Below are 20,569 nucleotides of genomic sequence, written 5' to 3'. Positions count from 1 at the left end.
AGCAAAAAGTGGACAAAGGATATGAACAGATACTTTTCCAAAGAAGACATGCAGCCAACAAACATATGAAAAAAAAAACTCATCATCACTGGTCATCAGAGAAATGCAAATTAAAACCACAATAAGATACCATCTCACACCAGTTAGAATGGCGATCGTTAAAAAGTCAGGAAACAACAGATGGTGGTGGGGATGTGGAGAAATAGGAACGCTTTTACACTGTTGATGGGAGTGTAAATTAGTTCAACCACTGTGGAAGGCAGCGTGGCGATTCCTCAAGGATCTGGAAGTAGAAATACCATTTGACTCAGCAGTACCATTACTGGGTATACACCTAAAGGATTATAAATCATTCTATAAAAGACACATGCACACGTATGTTTATTGCAGCACTATTCGCAATAGCAAAGACTTGGAACCAACTCAAATGCCCATCAAGGATAGACTAAAGAAAATGTGGCACATATACACCATGGAATACTATGCAGCCATAAAAACAATGAATTCATGTCCTTTGCAGCGACATGGATGAAGCTGGAAACCATCGTTCTCAGCAAACTAACAGAATCAAAAAACAAAACACCACATGTTCTCACTCATAAGTGCGAAGTGAACAATGAGAACATATGGGCAACATCACACACTGGGGCCTGTTTTGGGGTGGGGGCAAGGGAAGGGATAACATTAGGAGAAGTATCTAATGTAGGTGACAGGTTGATGGGTGCAGCATACCACCATGGTACGTTACGTGTATAGCTATGTATAAGCTATACACATAACGTGTATCCCAGAACTTAAGTATAATTTTAAAAAGAAATCACAAACGTGGTTGTCTATAAAAACAATGACAAAAACAGTATTTATGTGACTTTGTTCTATTCAGTTCTGCCCTCTTTGGATAATACTTCTGGCTCTTAACTCTCACTTTTCATTAAAACCTTTCTAAGAATTGCATTTCTGAGAATTTTCCTCTCTGCTCTTATCAAGAATATGATCTCTGCTAATGTGAAAATAGATGCTAATGTTCACACCTCACTTTCTGACAAAAAGGTTTTATATCTGAGAGGCTTTTGCACATGGAAAGATATATTCATAATTATTTGTTATTTGTTTAATGCTCAGTAAATTAACCACACAAATGTAATAAAACATTTAAAACTATGTTTAGCTTTTAAAAATGGATTACATATTTTCAATTTCATTAGAAATTAAGCTAATGAAATTATTACGACCGATTCACACACCTTAAGCAGAAGGCAAAGGACACACACAGTTATCACTTAACTAGTTACTTCATTTATAGTCAAGCCATTTCTGGGATTTAATCACTTCTGCATAAGTTCTCTGAGTATGTTTCAAGTGTCATAGCTTCAGTTATTTTGATAGTTTTCAAAGATTTCAGATATACTTTGATATATTTTCAGAAGTATAGTTGTCTTACTTGACCCAGAAGAATAAAAAGCATGCCAAACAGTTTTAAGGGCCTGATTTATTAGCCAGTGGGTTGTTGGTTGGAATGTGGATTTTCCTTGCTGCTTCCAAGGTGATTCAAAATTGATCCATTAAATATCTATACAATGGGATTCTACTCAGCCTTTAAAAAGAAGGAAATTTTGTAATTTGTGACAACATGGATGATCTTGGAAGACATTATGGTAAGTAAAATAAGCCAAGCACTGAAAAACCAATACTGCATGCTCTCACTAATATGTGGAATCCAAAGAAGTGGGGAAATGTTGGTCAAAGGGTACAGAGTTTCAGTTAGGTAGGAGGAATAAGTCTTTTGAGATTAATTGCAATTGCATAGCATGATGACTATAGTTAATAATGATGTATTACATATTTCAAAATTGCCAATAGAAAAATTTCAAATGTTCTTACTACAAAAAGTATTTAAGGTGATGGATATGTTAATCAGATAGATTTATTCATTTAGCATTGTGTATATAAATCATAACATCACTTCATACCCCATAAATATATATAATTTGTCAATTTACAATAAAATTAAAAAATAGAATTTAAAAAACTCAAAAACCTAAAATTGAGTTATTGATTTTCAAACTGATCTTTTTTTATTGTTAAATTTTCACTCTTAGGTCAATAAAGTATTTGTTTTTGTTTCAAAGTTCATCACTTTGACATAGGTTTTAGTCCCGTTTCATCAAAATGATCTTCTGACTTTATTTTTAAAAACATGTATGTATCTTAATTGTTTTGTACAGTTTTTGTTATATTTCATAGAGATTAAGGATTAACTTGATTGACTTAGTCCTTGCTAATACATTAGTACATTTATTTTATTAATCACCTTGGAACACACGGTCGAAGCTCTACTTTGTCACTGAACTGATTGTGTTGAATGTTTCCTTTTTTTCATTTGTGATCAATGGAACTGATCAATTCTGTAAATTTCTACTCTTTCCAAGACTATTTGGCTTGTTTATCCTTACTGTTTTGTTCCTGATTCTGCAAAGTGGAGTGAGTCCAAGTCTATATTACAGTAATGTATAATTAATGGAAGAAATATATCAAACACGCACACACACATGACCCTCCTCTATTTAAAAATAAATAATGAAATTTATTTTAACTTATTCATATGTCTTTTTTTCCCACAACCATTTATCTGGGCCATTTATATTAACGTTTTTTTGTGTGAACGTTGCTATGTGCTAATGCACTTTTACAGATTCATCTGGTTCCAGGATATATTTTGATGTATAAATGACCGTTACTTGGCCAGAAGAATCACTTTTAATTTGACTCCATTTCCCTTTTGGCCATGAGGCCCACTTATTTGCTAGCATCACTAGGATATTCTAAACTTGTCATGGAAGCAGTTATCCTCCTCTGAATTCTAGTTTCTTTTTGTGGAGAGTACTACTTGAGATCAAATCCACCAAATAAGAGTACACGTGAGAGTGAGAACAAAAGTAATGCTGCTGCTACCTATGATTGAACCACTTTTAGTGACAGAGCTTAAAAAAGTATCTCTATGGTGTGGGTTTCTTTGATCTTTTCAATTTAACTTGTTACCATACCCTATTGTTTTCATAGCATGTCCACTTAAACTTTCTGCTATATTGATGCTTTTCCTCTTGGGGAAGGAAGTTGCATTTTATTATGGCCATCTGCCATACAATGAAGGAGGAGTAATGAAATTAGGAATTTCAGCAATAGTGTTTTACACGCACCTCATGAGTTAAATATCAAGGTTATTCAACTTTTGATAATGATTTCGGTGTCACTGGAATCTTAATGTATAGGAAGGAATAGCAACCCTTTAATCTCCAAGATCATGCCATATTAGTAGCAGATACTCCAGTGATAACTATCCCATACAATAAAGCTAGCAAAGTAGGGATATTAAATATACAGAGAATTCAAAATTTCCTACAATTTAGGGAGGAGACATTTTTTGCTTTGAAGTCTGATAAAGCATTAATGCTCACACATTTACCCCTCTTCTCTTTCTGATTAGTTTTGTTTCCTGGTGAAGAATGTGGGATGGAAATAGATGATGGAGTATGGAGGGTGTGGAGAGTCTAGTGCCTATCCAAAGATGCTAAGGAGATGAAACAGAGGAGTCCTAATTGCAGATAATGGATTTCTAAGGGGCTAAATAAATAGAGAGGAGTTGGGGGGAAAAAAAGATTCAGTTGACAATTTCAGAAAGAATAAAAAAGCAGCAATATGGCTATATGGGCCTCAGAGCTGAATCACAGAGTTACAATGAATATGTAGCTGAAATGACTGGGAATGATGGCACTGCTTGCTTGTCAACAGTGTAGTATTTAAGGTCATTGTTATCTTTGTCCAAATAGCAGTGTTTGCACATGTGCTTGAAGTTTTAAATTGTATTTACCTTACTTTAGAGAGAAAAAGGGGAAAAATAAAATTGATAATAACAGTTATTCTAAGAAGGGGCTGGCTGGGCGCTGTGGCTCACACCTGTAATCCCAGCACTTTGGGGGGCCGAGGCTGGCAGATCATGAGGTCAGGAGATTGAGACTACCCTGGCTAACACGGTGAGACCCCGTCTCTGCTAAAAACACGCCACCGGGCGTGGTGGCGGGCGCCTGTAGTCCCAGCTACTCGGGAGGTTGAGGCAGGAGAATGGCGTGAACCCGGTAGGTGGAGCTTGCAGTGAGCCGAGATGGCGCCACTGCACTCCAGCAGCAGTGAGACTCTGTCTCAAAAAAAAAAAAAAAAAAAAAAAAAAGTGCCTCCTGTAAATGAAAGACGTTAGGAAGTCATCATCCATGTTGAGAGCAACGAATCTTTAGCTTCGCTAAAAGCTCACTGGAATTAAATTGAGAAAGAAGAGACTGATGTAAAATCATGAACGAAACAAAATGCTAGAAATATATTGTCAAATACTGTGGATAAAAAAAATGTTAAGGATTTCAGAAAATGTTTTAGCTACTTGGGATTGGAATCTTTCTTTTAGCATAGAAACTGATAGTTGGATTTTCATGCACCTTTTCAGAGATGCTTTATATATAATATTTCAGAAAACATGAAATCGCCCATACCTAAAAGGGGACTTATAGGCTAGTGCTTCCCCCAAAATAAATTTTGGCACATTTGCTGGCATGCAGAACATGCTCAGTTAATATTTGTTGAAAACAAATAAGTGAATGAAGTTGCAGCATAGTATCTCTTACTAAATGCTACAAGTTAAGAAATCAAGTTAACCAGCTGAATCAAGCTCCTGGCTTCTTGCCACCTATCCCAGAGATACTGTGGTGTCTGACAGTGTTCATAGTTTTAGTCTGACCCATCAAGTTGTAGGGCCATGGCTCTCCTGTTAACCTTTATCTGTCAGAACATCTCCAGTTAAGGTTACATCCTTTTCTATGTTGACTTTCATCATGTGTTCAGTTTGCATTATAAAAAATATAAAGAGCAACATAAACAATCAGGCATTTCTCCCCTTTAGGCAAACATGCCTCTGAACAAGGCTGTAACCTTTTCTGTCATTTTAGTCATGAGTTGGAAAGCTATATTCCTTGAAAAGATAAATTCTCTGTTAGTTAACAGTTTGAAGTAAATAATTAGAGGTGATAGGAAGCAATTTTAGAAAGATGACGTTTTCAGCAAGTCCTTCTTTTTGGAAGACTCTGAGGGGAAAATACCATTATCACCTTTCTTTTTCTTATTGTGTTGAAACATTTTACATAGTTGGATTAATCATGCTCAGAGACAAAATACACACCAGTGATTATTCGTCAGCACCAGTGTTGGAGACATGAGATTTTGTTAAATTTTTGGATTTTGACAATGAAAACAAAATTAATCTATGCGTGCTACAAAGTTATTCATGGAGGGGCACTGATTTAACGGAATTACATTTATGTTTGTATCCAGTGACAAGTTATTTTCACCTCCTCATTTCTATTTTTCATTTTTAAATAAATTTCTTTGAAAGGATTTTATATATAACAAGATATTAACAAATCCATGTAGTATGCAACCTTCTAAACCCTGTGTTAGTTAGCTAAAGACAACTCCTTCCTGTTGAAATCTGGAGGAGAGAGAAATTACTTACTGTATTGGGAGAAACTTAATACTAATTGAACTGTTTAGTGATTAAAACTATCTCATAAGAAACATGACCCAATTTCTGAACATGTTATGGAAATAGCTTCATTAACTTGTTTGTTCTGGTATAAATTATTTTTAATCTAGTTATATCATTGGCCTATCTACTTAATTTATAGAATTTTAAAACTGGACCATTTACTTTAAGCAACACATTTTACAGATGATAGCATGGAAACAAACCTGGCTTAGATAAAGTGACTTATTCAAAGATGCACAGCCATTTCATGGCCAACTTCAGCTTAGCTGACTCTCAGTTTGATCTGTTATACAACATTACACTACAGAGGGCAGGGTCACAACAAAGCATAGGAGAGTCAAAAAGAGAATAAGATTTTATGTTTTACATTTTAGATTCACTAGGAATGTCTCCTAAAGGCAAAACAGAATAGCCATAAAGCACATGGGCTTTGGAAATGGGTAGACCCTGACTCTACGCTGTGAGGATTAGAATTTTAGTCTTTGAATGCTGTAATACATTTTGCAACCTGGTGAGATAATTTCTTCCTGAAATGCTTGCTGAGCTTTCTTGGAAGGTTTGGGAATTTACTCAACAAATCTATACTAAGCACCTACTATTTGCAAGGCGTTGCAACAATTATTGCAAATAGAGTATTTGAATTATGAGTAAGACACAATCTCTTTACAGTTACTATACTTTTTGTACTTTGTTTTTTACTTTTAAATCCACATTTGGTTAGTTGACTATAAAAACATTAGTAAAAGCAACACTGTGATTTGGGGCCAGCAGATGTATTTGAGATAAAGAAAGAAAAATTAGAATGTAGAAACTAGTAATGAAGATTTTAAATGACATAAAATCTGATTAAATAGATTAAAACCATCTTGAACACTTTCATATTTGATCATACACAATTTGACATGTCTAAACTACAATATTATGTCTTATCTGCAATCCAGATTATGTTTATTGGGTGAATTCTAAGTAGGCGAGTAAAGGGAGTCATTTGAAAATTAACTTATTTAATGCCTAAGGCAATTTTTTAAAATAAGAAGCTACATTATTGTGATTTAAAGTATAAGATTTCCATAGAAATAGAATTTGCAATGAATGTTTTTGGGTGTAGGTTCAGCACACCACGCTATTACAAATGAAAATCACTTACTTATTTTAGAACTTCTTACCTCATTAAATTTAATAATGTGTCATTATTAAAGTCCCTTGTTATGCATTCAATATTAAAAGGAAGAAAATAAAGCACACCTGGCTGTATATAATTGTCCTTGATTCTAATAGCAAAATCATCAGAATTACTCTTTAGTTAAAGATGTTCACGTTATAGTTATCGATCTTGCTATTAATAGTTGTATAGCACTTTAATGGTGGCCTACTTAAAAGTGTATATGAATAATTTGCATATTTTTTACAATATGAAATAGGGGAAACAGTAGAATCTGACACTCACCTCATCCCGCCCTAAATCTTGGCATCATTACAGACCATACAAAGCCCCTTTATTCAAAGACTATTGTATGACCTAGGGCTAATATATTTTTGTTTGGGTCAAAATAAATTTTTAAGGATATGCCGGGAGTAGTATAGTCATCATTCTCATATATTTTCACTTATCTCCGGGAAAAAAGTTTCATTCTGATCGTCACTATACTTACACGCCTTTCGAGGGTGGGTAATTCTCTTATCTCTGTCTTATCCCTGAGTTGAATGACATAAGGTAGAGTTGGGGAAAGAGTGTGTCGAGTAATGGGTTAGAAGGTGAAACAGGTATCAGCCAGAGCTGCTCTATGCCACATAGCGGTGAGGGGGAGGGTGCATCTGGCATTATTTCTTGATTTGATCACAGGACTCAGACAGCAATATGTTCCCACAGCACCCAGTTTTAGTTGCTTTGAAAAGAACACTACTTTGTCAATATCATCTTATCCTTTAAAAATCTTGCCCTTTAACTTGAAGAGCACCTACCAAAGCATTTAATGTATAGTTCACATTAAAATTATCTTGACAGTTGGATATTAAGCAATGAATTCCATGAACTGAAAGATAACAACAACAGCAACAAAGCCCATAAGGACTTTCTGGTTATCTCTGCTATCTCAACTAACTTATTGTCATTTGATGGTTGGGTTAGGCAACTAGAGGTGAGTTCTGATCATACATTTGGTTGTTTACTAGGTTGATTGCAGTGAGAAAGTCATTCAGCTTCTCTTGGCTTTGGTTTCCTCTTCTATATAATGATATTCTCTTATTGTAGTTCAAAAGTTCTTTAAAATGGCCTCAAGGTCTCACATTATATGGATACTCTTCCTTCTTGAGAATTTCCCAGAGTTGCCTCCCCTTAGCCCAGACTAGTTAGAGATGTGTTGCTGGGTTCGTGGCATTAGAATCTTTAGCAAACCTTTTTTAAAAAACAGAATTCTGAAAATTTTTAAGCCGTGGATGTGGAGTGGGGCCTCAAAGTCATCATTTCAAGATAGTTCTACAGATGAGTGTGAGACACGGCCGTATTTGGGAAGAACCTGAATTGTTACAGATTGTGTGCTGCTATGTATTTGTCAGACCTGAATGATGTCAGAGTAGCCTTTCTTCACTGATAGGGCTGTAGAGAATGATCTGGAGAGTTATGTGAAATCAGTTGATTGCAGACCCTCACGTATCCACATTATAACATTTTTAAAAAGGAAAATATATTCTTCATATGCCTCAATTTTTTAAATATCAATTCAGGCTTGAGAAAAGAATCAGCTATATGACTCCAGGTTTAAAGATGGAGAAATAGAGGAGTTGCTGGTAATTTAGCATGTGAGGAGAGTGAATGGGTTAGAGCTGATTTAAAATCGGTAAAGGGAGCAGGGACAGATGGGCTTCAGCCTCGCAGTTTTGTATTTAAAGGGAAAACATGTTCTATATCTTCACAAGACATTTTTATTCTCTTTTCAAAATGCAGAGCTACTTCTTACAATAATGACGTATATTCCAGAACAGCAGAGTCATATTAATTCTTTAGGAATGAAATTAGTTATTTATCTGTGGGAGAAATTCAGGTCCCCCGTCACAAGTCAAATTTCCCTGAGGCCACTTTGACGTTCTTCAAAACAAACTCAAAGTAGGCAAAGGGCATTTCACTTTTGTGACAATTGAAGTCAAACTTCACTTTTAGAGTGGTCAGCAAGAACCAGGGTTAGGAAGTGCTCTCTTTCTCTCTCTCATGCATGTGATGAGAGTGTCTTTTGAAGGTTTACTTGGAAATGTACAAATCTCTTCTCATGGGGTCACTTTGATCACAAACTATAAGGTCCTGAAATGCCGTAGAGAGCACTGGTTCTACTAGAGGTTTGCCCAAACACCAAATCTCACTTCCCTATCTACAATTTGGTTTTTTTTTTTTTTTTTTTTTGAGATGGAGTCTCGCTCTGTCGCCCAGGCTGGAGTGCAGTGGCGCGATCTCGGCTCACTGCAAGCTCCGCCTCCCGGGTTCACGCCATTCTCCTGCCTCAGCCTCCCGAGTAGCTGGGACTACAGGCGCCCACAACCGCGCCCGGCTAATTTTTTTGTATTTTTAGTAGAGACGGGGTTTCACCGTGGTCTCTATCTCCTGACCTTGTGATCCGCCCGCCTCGGCCTCCCAAAGCGCTGGGATTTCAGGCGTGAGCCACCGCGCCCGGCCTACAATTTGTGTTCTATTTTATTATGTCACTTTATTTCCAAAGACTGAATCCTTATGTTTTTGAGCAGTGTCAAAAATGAGGGCTTTTATTATCTTATAGTTCATGTTAAGAGGATTCATTTGGCAATGTTCAACCCTTAAACCAAATTAGTGCAATTTATTTCAATGCACCAATTTCATGGTTCGTGAATTCATTGTTGTTATTGCTAACTTTCATTCTAATTTTCCTTTGAAATTGAACAGTAAGTAATCTCTAACAAAAACTGTGTAGTAACTAAAAGCCCAGTAGGATGAAGGTAGAAGTGTATATACTTAGACAAAATAGACAATGAATTGATAAAGAAGGTTTTTAATTAGAACAAAATGAAACACTTTTGCAAATGAAAAGGTAATTCAAATTAATTAGCAGCACAGAGCCAGTTACTTATGGGAGAAAATTGGCTAATCTTCTGATGGGAATTTTTGCATAGAGACTGAGGGAAATAATTTTGAAACTGTTACAGTCTATTTGTAATATTATCTTCAAAAAAGAACATTCTTCACACTAAACAATTTTCCCTACCACAATGGCAACTATTTTGAACCAAAACACTCACATAAATGTCATTAATGTTAATTACAAATATATATCACTCTACAACTGATATTTTGCAGTTTTATTATTCTTACATACTTTTTTTTTATGGTTGACATCAGTTATTCTGCTTCAACTTTTCTGTGGGTTTGATGGGTTTCCAAAATATATGTTGTGATAAATTGACAAAGGAAAAAAAAGAAAACCCTTTTATATAAAATGGAATTTTACAAAATACATTTAATTATAAAAGTAACTTGAAAAATATTATTTAAGGAATTGAAAATATTCATTGTAACTGACAATTGTATTTAAAATGTGTGTTTTTAAAAACATTTGATATTAAGTGCTCCTGTCTGGTCCTTATTTTCTCCTGATTGAGTCCAAATTTCCTCAACTATTCCTTTAACACCATTCACTACTCAACTCTCATCTCTCCCCTTGTTAAGGCCTCTGGCATTTCCCTAATTAAAAAGTCAAAGTGATACTTAGGGATCTCACACTGAGTGACTGGTCCCAACATTCGTTGATGCCCACCAACCTTGTTTTCTTAAAAGTTTGTCTTCCCTTAATTTCCTCGACATTTCTTCAATGACTTTCCATTCACCTCTGAATAAACCTCTTCAGTTTCTTTCATTTGTTTCTTTCTCTCTCTCTTCATTTCTTAGTGCTGACCTCTTAAGTTCTAAATTTCAATTCTCACATTATATATTTTACCTGGACAATCTTACCTGCCCTGGTGATTTCAAATATAGCCTATACATTAAAAAAATTCAAGTCAGTATTATGGGCTCCAGAGAGCTCATAATTTCTGATTGTATACTCAAACATTTCACATGCAAATGCTACTTAATATGTCTCAACCTTAACATGCCGAAAAGTAAAATGGCTTCTTTCACCCAAATCTGCTTCTCCTCCTTGTTCCTTATCATTGTCAATAGAGCTGTCATGCTCTTAACCCACTTCCTAGCCTTCACTGTCTCACTGCGACATCATCATCCACCAAGCTGCTAGAGCCAGGAATGATGGCAGCATTCCTTCTCTTCTTTCCTCAGTTCAGCTAACCAATAAGAACTACTTTGAGAAAATAAACATTTCTATTTCTCCCCATTGTCATGGCTACCAATTGTTTAAGGGTCTAGAACTTAGAACCAATTGAAACAGAAGATGTAAGAGAGAATCACATGGAGATAAAAACACCTTTACTATTGCTAAAGCTGATTGAAAATCTTGGCATAGATATGGAGTAAATATTGATGTCTCCAAAATCTCCTCCAAATTTATACTATGGCACAAGCAAGTTAAATGTGGGTCTCTTCCTCACAATCTATCTTAGGTCTCTTTCTCATATTTTCCTCCAATTTCTACTGCTGGGAAGGCAAGGGACATGGAGGGGGAGTGATCACCTCAAGTAGGCACAGGTAACGTTTTACAATATCTCAACTACTTCTTCACAAGGGCAGAAACTACATTTTTTCGTTCAGTATGACATTTACAGTATCTTAAATAATGCTAGTATATATGTATACCTGATAAATATATGTTGAATAAATTTAAAAAGAACATACAAAATTTTCTCTGGACTTGATTATTTGCTGATCTTGGTGCTCTAATTATATTTCTTATACATTTATTAAAATATTTTTCTCACTATGTAAATTGCATATATAGTTTTACATTTCCATTTCCCCAACAAACATATAAAGGCAGTACATCAATTACAGATTAGTTCATCTTATTGTCCTGGAAGCCTAGCTCAGGTTCTGGCGTTTTTCCTTCTTTTATCTCTTCTTCATCCAAAAAACCATTTATTATCTGTTTGTTATGCTCCAGGCACTGCTTTAGGCACTAAAATTCAAAAATTGTTTAAAAAAAAAAAAAAACCTCTGCTTTTGGCAAGTATCTTAGTCCATTTCTGCTTCTATAACAGAATATTATACACTGAATAATTTGTAAAAACCATAAGTGTATTTCTCACAGTTCTAGAGACTGGAAAATTCAAGATCAAGGCACCATCAGGTTTGGTGTCTGGTGAGGGTGGAATCTCCACTTCCAAGATGGCACCTTGAACCTTGCATCAGGGAAGAGGGAAGGAGCACTGTGTCCTCACATGGCAGAAGGCAGAGGGCAAAAAAGGACTAGCCTCCCTCCATCAGGCCCATTTATAATGGCATTGATCCATTCACGAGTGTGGAACCCTCATAACAAACACTTCCCCCAAAAACCCATTTTCCAATACTGTTGCTTTGGGGTTAAGTTTCCAACACAAAAATTTGGGGAAACACATTTAGATCATAGAATTTCACCCTTGGCCCCCATATTTATATTATTCTCACATGAAAAATCCATTCATTCCATCTCAATAGTCCCAAAAGTCTTAACTTATTCCAACATCAACCCAAAAGTCTAAGTCCAAACTCACATCTAAATATGAGGGGGAGACTCAAGGTATAATTCACCCTGAGGCAAATTGCTCTCCAGTTGTGAGTATGTGAAATCAAACTAGTTATGTACTTCCAAAATGTAATAGTGAGACAGGAATAGGATAGACAGTTTTATTCCAAAAGGGAGCAATAGTAAAGAAAAATGGGGTAACAGATCCCAGGTAAGCCCAAAGCCTAACAGGAAAAAGAAGATTAAATCTTAAGGCTAGAGAGTAATCTTATCTTCATGTCCTGCCTTCTGGACATTCTGGGATATGGGGAGGTTGAGGTTCCCAGGCCCCAGGAAGCTCCATCCCTATGGTTTTGCTGGACATAGCCCATGTATCAGCTCTTATACATTGGAGTCACATGCTTGCAGCTTTCCCAGGCTGGTACAGCATGGCATAGACTCTACGATTTTGGGATCTCAAGGACAGCCCTGCTGCACAGGTCCACTAAACATTGTCTTAGTGCAGTCTTTCTGCAGTGTCTCTGCCTCTGTGGCAGGTCTCTGCTTGGAACTCTGAGGCTCTCTATAATATCCTTTGAAATATTCGTGCAGAAAACCATGCCTGCACAGTTTGTGCACTTTGTGTGCCTACAGGATTAGCACCGTCTGGATGCTGCCAAGGTTTGTAGTTTGTGTCCTTTGGAGAGACAACCTGAGCTGTACTGGTCCTGCTTGAGTCACAGCTTGGTGTCTGAGGAGAGCTGTGCTGGAAGGTAGGGAACAGAGATTTGTGGTGGCCATGTGCAGTGAGCTCCAAGGACCCATGTGTACCCTGGGCCCCTCCTATGAAACTGTTCTGCCCTCGAGGCTCTAGATATCTGCAATGCTTTTGGGGTCAATTTCTCATTGTCTTGATGAGTAGCACTGGCTTCCTTCTGTCCACACTAATCTCCTGAATAAATGGTCACTGGATCACACCCTGGTTTTCTCTCCTAAGCATACTTTTTAATTCTCCACAAAGTCAGGCTGCGAATTTTCTAAATCTTTTCATTCTGTTTCTCTTTTAATTATAAATTCTGTCTTTGAATCATTCTCTGTTCTCACATTTTACTATAAGCAGTAAACACTGCTGCTTAGAGATTTCTCTTTCTAAATATTCTAGCTCATTGCTCTTAAGTTCTGCCTTCCACAAAGTTGTGGGACATTGACATTGTTCAGCCAACTTCTTTTTCATTTTGTGTCAAAGCTAACCTTTCTCCTAGTTTTCAGTAAGACATTATTTATTTCTGTCTAACGCCTCATTAGAGTATCCTTTAGTTTTCATATTTCTACCAGCATTGTGTTCACAGCCATGTAGGTAATCTCTAAGAAGATTGGGACTGCAGCTTTCCTCTTCTTCTGAGCTCTTACCAGAATCACTCTTACTGCTCTGTTCATGAAAACATAGGCTTTTTCCAGCATTCACTTCAAAAGAGTTCCAGCCTCTGCTCATTAGTTAGTCACTTCTACATTTTTAGGTATTTACAACACCCCACTTCTCTGGTACTAATTTTCATATTTGTCCATTTATACTGCTGTAAAGGAATACTATAGAGTAAGTTACAAAGAACAGAAATTTCTTATTCTTCTGGAGGCTTGAAAGTCCAAGATCAAGGTACCAGCATCTGGCGAGGACTGCAGTCAACTTCCAAGGTGATGCCTTGAATGCCATACCCTCCAGAAGGGAGGTACACTGTGTCCTCACATGGCAGAAAGGAAAGAGAGACAGACGCCTTCCATCAAACTGTTTGATTACAGCATGAATACATTAGTGAGAGTGGAACCTTCATGACCTGAACGCCTCCCCAAAGGCCCCACCTTCCAACGCTGTTGCAGTGGGATAAATTTCCTAACATACAAATTTTGGGAGACACATTCAGACCATAGCAGCAAAGTTGTAGACTAATTGAAGAATTAGTCTGTAGGCGAATAAGTACAATAAAATGTTCTGAGAGAAGGTTGTGTATGACACTGCGATGTAGGAAGGGTGTTGAATTTGTGCTTATTGAGTAAAAAAGTAAATCATATTTGCTAAATATTTTGTCTTCATTATCAGCTGATTTGTATAGCAATAAAAGTATGTATTATCTTCATTTTACCTTTGAAAATATATTGAGTAGCTGTATGCTAATCTTTAGATTTACTAATTCTAACTTCTGCCCAAGTTAAAGCACTATAATTCTGATATCTAACTCTTTTATCTTAATTATTCAAAATGAAATTAAGAAATATTTAACATCTATTTTGTGTGGTGATACTGTCCTCTCCACAGCCATAATTTTGCTTAAAAACATAAACCATATGTTGGCCGAAAAAGCTACTGTATTGAACATATTGTGGGTTTAAGACATTGTACTTAATTTTAGTTTGTAGAAGTATTTAAGACCCAAAAATGTCTTTGCACAAGATATGTTAGTGTCCTTCCCAGTTTGAGATTCTATGATTCTAAGATACACAAAGAAACTTTTACTCCAGCTTGAGGATAGTGGAAATTAGTGCACAGAATTTTTCCAGTATTTAAAACAAATTATAATTTCAACTTTTGTTTTAGATTCAGAGGGTACATGTGCAGGTTTGTTACATGGGCATATTGTGTGATGCTAGGTTTTGGGGTATGGATGATCCTGTCATCCAGGTGGTGAGCATTATACCCAAGAGGTAGTTTTTCAGCCTATGTTCCCCTCCCTTCCCCTTAGTCCTCCCTAGTGCCTTTGTTTCCATGTTTATGACTATGTATACTCAGCATTTAGCTCCCACTTGTATTTCTCAGTTTTTACAGTCATTTTTGTCTTCTTGGCACTGGCTTCTTTTGGGTTGAAACAAAGGTCACCCATTCAACACGATCCTATCAAAAGTATACACATTATGCCTTTTCCTTATGATCTCCCAACTGTAGAAAGAAACGTGGACTCTTTGTATAGTGAATGTTGCTAACACTACACTCTAAATGCTCTTTCAGTGAGGCTGTGGTCACCTCTTTTGAGCTGTCTCTGAAGAAAAGTGACAGCATTGATACTAAACTGGATCTGTAGAAGTGTTATTTCCACTGGTGATTGCACAGGGAGTTTTGAACTTGCTTTTGGACAAGAGAGGATAGGGAAGAGGCTTGGAGGCCTATTTGGCATTATAGGGAATGAACCTAAAACTCTATTGGGCATTGCTACTGCTGGGAATAATGGTTTCTGGTCATCAGAAGCCAGTGGGACACTGTGGTATTGGTATTCATCACCCACACAAAGAGCCTGTCACTTGTTAATACTCTGGTCTGGGCTGGGCAGTTTCAGAGTTGTTCCTCTCTATCTCCTGTGACACAGAGCTACAAAACTCTCCAGATTTGGAAATGTTATTAAATCATCTAAGTTAGAATGAGGGTTAGTTACGAAGCACTGGGACCATTAGTCATCTTCCTTTTTCACCACGTCTAACCATCATTTTATATTTGCTTCCAGTAGCTGGCCTTATAAATCTTAATTAAAGGCTTTCTCAGATCCTGAATTTAAGCTGTCACCCATTATAGCTTCGTTGAAATGTCCATGTCCATTAAAACCTTATCAAAATGCAGCATCTATTACCTTTGAAGCTCATGTTGTATTCATCTCTGCAAGCTTCGTTAATGCAGGGAAGGTGCCTATATGCTGGCAGCATAACGTTCCCTGACAGGTGCTGTTAAGCAGCAACGGCTGGCTTTACTCTCTCCACAGCCTTCAGTGAATCTTATAAAATCCTGGAACTATGGTTTGCTACATACAGGATGTGTAAAAGGATAGGCCAAACAAAATTAAATCATTGATTCTTATTCCACATCATGAAAGGGTAAAATAATCATAATTTTTTTTCTCAGATCATTGGTGTTTTAAAGCAGTCTAAAATAATGTCGACCTGTTGGCATGATCCAATCAAGCAAAATACATACCTAAATTTATGAAAAAAATAATGTGTGTTGATTCTAAATTGCGATTCTGGTATTTCCTTGGAGAAGAGGATGTAACTTAAAACCAATATGCCTATCTTGGCTTTACTGAATGGTGCTTTAGGCATTTGCTTTCTATAACTGGATTGACTAGGAAATGAACTTGAGAAGGTGAGAATTTTAGATGAAGATATAAAAGTATGACTAAGTGAGAGATTTAAAAGTAGAGAGCTGAACATTATGTAAAATAAACCTTCATAATGTCATAGCATCACATATTATCACCATCGTGACACCAATATAAAATATCGTCAAGTTCTTTAGTCATGGGGAATGAAAGAATGAAATAGTGTAGCATGCTACAGCACTAAACAATTTGATACTATTAAGGTTTCACACATGCTGTCAGCCAGGTCACAATAAGGGTTAAAACACTTAGCAGTTGTGACACTTTGTCTTGATAACCTTATTAATCCTTCAGAGGCATTAGAGGAAATAGCTAACAACTAAGAACAAGTTATAACTAAGACGGATATGTTTCATCCACTCATAATCCCTTCTCAAGTATTCAAGGAGCTGTTTCCACTAAAACCTTTCAGATCCTCTTGTGTATCATTCATCTGTAAGAATGTTGGTGGTGTTTCTGCGTATTCTAAGGGGACAGCTGTTTAATAAGAATATCTTCTTTTTTTCCTCTTCCCAACTAGAATCCGAAGCCCTTTCAGGGCAGGACTTTCTTGTTCACTTGTTCAACCTACATTCCTACCACCTGGCACTGGGCTCCATATACAGGAATTGGAAAATGCATTTAATAATAAGGGTGGAAATATTTCTGAGGACACATTTTCTAAGTGAGGGAATGAATAAGACTTTTTTTCTCTCTTTGGAAAGACTATGATCTTAAGACTAAAATATGCATTACCTAATTTAATATGTCTATCTCTTAGCAATGTTTTTAACAGAAAGCCACCATATAGCTCTGTAATTATGTTGTTAGAGTATGTAGAAAAGAGCCAGATTATATTATTTAGTTTAAATCTTAGAGATATTATTACATATTAATCGTTTTTTCTTTACTGTCTCCAAGACATTTTTCAGAGGGGTCTACATAATGTTAGGTGAGAAGTTTTATACAGAGGCAGTAAACACAGTGTATCACACCATCTTTAAGAGTGAAGTTACATGAGGTTTTTCCCAAAAGTAAAGACCACCATTTGTTTGTTAGCTCATTCATTCACCAAGCATTCATTCTAGACTCTGGAACGTAGCAGTGAATAAAAGTACTTCTGCAAAATAAAATACGTACAATGTAAATTTTGTTAATTTCTGGGGAAAATAATAAAACCAGGTAAGGGATATAGGAAGCTTCACATAGAGGGGCTTTAATTTTAAACAGGGTGAGCAAAGAAGGCTTTACTGAGAAGGTGACATTTTATTCAAGACCTGAAGAGCTTAGGATTCAGTCTTCTGGGGGGATGAGCATCCCATGGAGTAGAACAGCAAGTGATCGGAGGTAGGAGTTAGTCAACAACCAGCCAAGAGGCTAGTGTAGCTGGAGCTGAGCAAGACAGGGGAGAGCAGACCAAGGTGAGGTCAAGGAGGAGGCCCATTGTATCAAACTGTCCTGGCCATTTCAATAATTTATTTATTTATTTATTTATTTATTTATTTTTAAATTTTTTTTTTTACTCCAAATGAGGTGGGAAGCCCCAGAAGGATTTTGAATGTTGTTACATAGGCTGAATGAACTTAGACTAACTAAACACTGTAACTTATACAGAATTTAGAATAACTAAACACAGTGGCTTATTAAATAAATCACAGTTAGTAAAGAAAGAATGTATGTTTAGACTAATATTCTAAATTCTTTGAAATGATGCTTTATTATAAACTTCCCTTGGCATTACTATTAGAAATAGATTATACAAAATACGATATTTTATGCAAACCTTAGGTGCAATAAAATTTTAAAAGATTGTCATATTCAGATAATGTTATAATATTGATGTTACTTTCTTTTAATAGTCATAGTGTAGACGAAGTGGAAAGAGACAGGCTGTATTTCTGATGCAGGTGATCCTTACAGTCTCAGGTATAGGCACATTTTCTTTCCTGGGTATATGTATATTGGCACCAACAGCCCCTGTAGAAAGGATCACTCATGATTTGATAAGCACAACTGAAAAGTGTCAGCAGTCATCAAACAAGAAGTCTTCCCTTTTGGAGGAAAGATGTTTGGAATCCTAGGAATCTCTAGTTTTCTTACTCACTAATTCTGTGACAATGCAGTTTCAGTAACATAATGTAAGTGGACGCTTTCTACACAGTGCTAATGCTATTAACCATACAATAAATTTCAGTGTATTTTTTTTTTTGTCATTCTGAGCACTTTACCTTTAGCTCTAATATCCTGTTAGAGCATCACAATATTTATGTCTAGAAGGAACCATAAAGGTCTTCTACTCCAGCCAGTTGATCTGAAGCTTACCTACCAACTAAGTACAATTTGTAGCTTTGTCAGTTTTGAACAACCAGAGAGTGAGATCTTAACTATTTTCATGATGTTGTTAATGTCACTTTTGGAAAACTGAGACAGTATAGTATAGCATTAACTTTTCATTACTTAGACCAAAGTACATTCTGGGGCCAGTTAGGAAAAAATAATAATATCTTTTAGACATAACAGCCTTGCAAATGTTGAAGACATCTCAGATGTTTGCTGACTTTTCTGGCACTCATCTTCTGATCCTTTAGCTAATCTTGGTATAACATGACTTTGATTCTCTTCATCTTTTTGGTGACTCTCCTTTGAATGTACTCCAGTTTACCTCTCTTCTTGAAGTGTGTGGTTTAGATGTGGTTTGATATAGAGGCATAATTGAATGGAATTATTATTTCCCTTGATCTGGACAAAATATTCTATTAATGTAGCCAAGAATTGCATTAGCTTTTTTGGCAACCACTATTCAGTGCTGATTTATATCAAGCTCCCTGTCAATTAATCCTCCAGGGACTTTTTTATTTATTCTCTTGCTAAGCTATGCCTTTGACATCTATCTAAGTTTAGTTGCTGTTTGGAATAAAAGAAAAGACTTTACTTTTTTTTTCCTAATTAAATTTCATCTTATAAGTCCAGTGTTCCACCCATTGGGATATTTTGGGATCCTGATTTTATCATCTTTCAGGAATTAATAGCTTTAAGACTGAACTCACTAGGCCAGTAATTTTCTAAAAAGGACTATTCTTTTGAAGATTGCCTTCTGAAAATATGAAGGAAATCTAAGAGACAGTTCATAATGAAGGTTAAAAGAACAGATCTGCGCAGCAGCCACACCTCATTTCCAGCCCTAGCTCTGTCACTTTCCAGGTAGGTTTATTCATTTGGTTAACAAACCGAACTGCTACTGTGAAACACATTATCCTAGGCGCTTAAGACTCATCAGTGAATGAAACAGACAAAAATACTTATCCTGGAGGAGCTTACAGTCTAGCAGGAAAAGAAACCTTTGAAAAGAAATATATGCTCTACAATCCTTAATTTTCTTAACTGGAAAAATAGGAATAAATATATTACTTTATAATATAGTTTGTTTATCAGGGTTCGCCAGAGAACCAAAAGAATGTGTATGTTATAATAAATAAAGATATTTATTATAAGGAATGAACTCATATCATTATAAAGGCTAAGTCCCAAGATCTTCATGGTAGGTTGGCAAGCCAGAGACCCAGGAGAGCCAATGATGTAATTCCAGCCTGAAAAATAGCAAGCTCAAGACACAGCAAGAGCCAATGCTGTTTGAGTCCTAAGTCAGAAAAAAACTGATGTTCACATTTGAAGGTGTTCAAGCAGGAGGAATTCCTTATTACTCCTGGACTCTTGGGGAGGGTCAGTCTTTTTGTTCTATTCACATCTTCAAGGGATAGATGGGGTTCACTGTCCTTATGGACGGCCATCTGCTTTATGCAGTCAACTCATTCAACTGTTAATCTCATCCAGAAACACCCCCATAAAAACACTCAAAATAATGATTGATCAAATATCTCAGCACCCCATTACCCTGTTGATTTCACACATAAAATTAACCATCACAAATAGTGATGAGGATTTTAGGAGTTATTGTACATAAAGGGCTTAGCATAGTGAGCTCTTAAGAAAAGATAGCTCTTATTTGCATGAAGTATTTTTTCAAACCCCTCTTCAGTATTAGGAATAGAATCAGAGCTCTCCAATACTGACACAGTAGTTTTAGTCCTTTACTGATGTGAGAATCTGTGTGATGTTTCGTCTTGGGAAGCAGTCATACTTATGTAGTGCATGATCAGCTAGGTTATTTCTCTGCTAATGCCTATTTCAAGACTCCGTGAAAATATGCTCTCTGCCTCCCATGTATGACACAAGGGAATGACCTACAGACACCTTGC

At 36.3% G+C, this 20,569-nt stretch overlaps 1 long non-coding RNA gene across 1 annotated transcript in view; it reads left to right on the top strand.

Moving 5' to 3' along the window:
• The first annotated feature begins 9,956 nt into the window (after positions 1 to 9,956).
• The window catches only part of LOC139359230 (uncharacterized), a 28,504-nt gene continuing 17,891 nt past the window's right edge, over positions 9,957 to 20,569 (top strand). Inside the window, exon 1 of the long non-coding RNA XR_011615149.1 lies at positions 9,957 to 11,246. This is a non-coding gene — a long non-coding RNA (uncharacterized lncRNA). The remainder of the gene's footprint in view (positions 11,247 to 20,569) is intronic.

The sequence above is a fragment of the Macaca nemestrina genome, chromosome 16 (assembly GCF_043159975.1).
Source record: "Macaca nemestrina isolate mMacNem1 chromosome 16, mMacNem.hap1, whole genome shotgun sequence".
NCBI classification, from domain to species: domain Eukaryota; kingdom Metazoa; phylum Chordata; class Mammalia; order Primates; family Cercopithecidae; genus Macaca; species Macaca nemestrina.
The sequence above is the reverse complement of the archived record's forward strand: the minus strand, read 5'-3'. Positions and strand labels throughout refer to the sequence as shown.